The sequence below is a fragment of the Arachis duranensis genome, chromosome 9 (assembly GCF_000817695.3).
Source record: "Arachis duranensis cultivar V14167 chromosome 9, aradu.V14167.gnm2.J7QH, whole genome shotgun sequence".
Lineage (NCBI taxonomy): Eukaryota > Viridiplantae > Streptophyta > Magnoliopsida > Fabales > Fabaceae > Arachis > Arachis duranensis.
Genome location: NC_029780.3, coordinates 116,873,221 through 116,873,849, shown reverse-complemented (window position 1 = coordinate 116,873,849; position 629 = coordinate 116,873,221).

Below are 629 nucleotides of genomic sequence, written 5' to 3'. Positions count from 1 at the left end.
AAAGAAATTACACCCAAGTATGGTACTTACTTTTTCCCCTTTTTGCTGGGGTGTTTAATTCCCGAATCCTCCGAGTCTTCTTGAGCCTCAGACTCAGAGGTAGAAGTGTCACTCTCGGTAGTTTCTGTCTCCGAAGACGATGTTGAGCTCGCTTTCCTTTTTTTGTTTTTTTTTTTATTTCTTGTTCTTTTTGTTTTTTTTCTTTTTTTTCTCATTTTTTCTTTTGTCTCTGCCAAATTCAGAATCCCCTGAAACATGAGATATTTTAGTTAGCACCATTCGGGTAAATAAAGTATACCAACTTATTATGATTACTCACCAAAATTTCCTCTCTTTCTTCATTCATTCTTTTCACCAACTGCTCCTTAGTCCAGTTGGCAATCCATGGCTTTGGTGGTCTTTCAACCCTGTTCTTGCCTTTGTTTTTTGAAAGATGAAAGTAGATTATCATCAGGGCGAAGAGGCAGCCATTGATTGCCTTCTTCTTCTTCTCTTGATAGTCTGTTATGCCCTTGATCATGAAGGTCAAAACATCCCCCCCCCAGTTTCTCTCCTCTATGCCCTCCATCTCAAAAATCGGGACCAGGTGCACCGGCGATATTTTGTTTATCGTCGTTGGCAAAAGGAAC